This window comes from Crocuta crocuta, unplaced genomic scaffold, assembly GCF_008692635.1.
Source record: "Crocuta crocuta isolate KB4526 unplaced genomic scaffold, BGI_CrCroc_1.0 scaffold301, whole genome shotgun sequence".
In the NCBI taxonomy this organism is placed as follows: Eukaryota; Metazoa; Chordata; class Mammalia; order Carnivora; family Hyaenidae; genus Crocuta; species Crocuta crocuta.
The window spans coordinates 1,389,964-1,390,601 of NW_027527544.1; positions in this window are offsets into that span (position 1 = coordinate 1,389,964).

Genomic DNA, 638 nt, shown 5'->3' on the forward strand with positions numbered 1-638 from the left:
CTGGCGGGGGAGGGGGGAGGTCATTGGTGAGCTAGTTACAGCACTCGGTTTGTTCATAATAATCTCTTGGGCCCTTATTTTCCTGAATGCTTGGATGAGACTTAATCATCCTGTGTACAATGAAGTGGTCTCCAGTGTATAGAAATACAAAAAGAAAAAAAAAAAACCCTTATTTTGTGCTATGTTACCAATTGTGGGTAATAGTAATTTATTTTTAGGCTGGAATTTCCTACGTCATCTGACTAGATAATAAATATTTCAAAGTGTGTTTTATTTGATGGAGGGAAAAACTGTGGTCAGTTTTTTGTTAACAGGTTGTGGAATCTGCCAGCAAACCATGTTGCCATGCCTTTCCTTACCACCCTCCTCCAGTGTAAAGATCATCTCTTTCTGTGGCCCATTGCTTATCCCTCATGCCAGGAAGATCAAACCTGCCTTCCTCACAGGGATGTTGTCCAGAATTGTGCTTTTTATTGACAGAAGGAAATTTACCCTCCTGTCGAAACAAATTCCATGGTCATTATGGACTATTCTAAGAGTAGTGACTATTCCAATGTCACTACTCTTGACATTATGAGGAATGCATGGTGTTTCAAAGATTAGCAGTTGTATCTCATTTGCCTCATTATAACTCATCA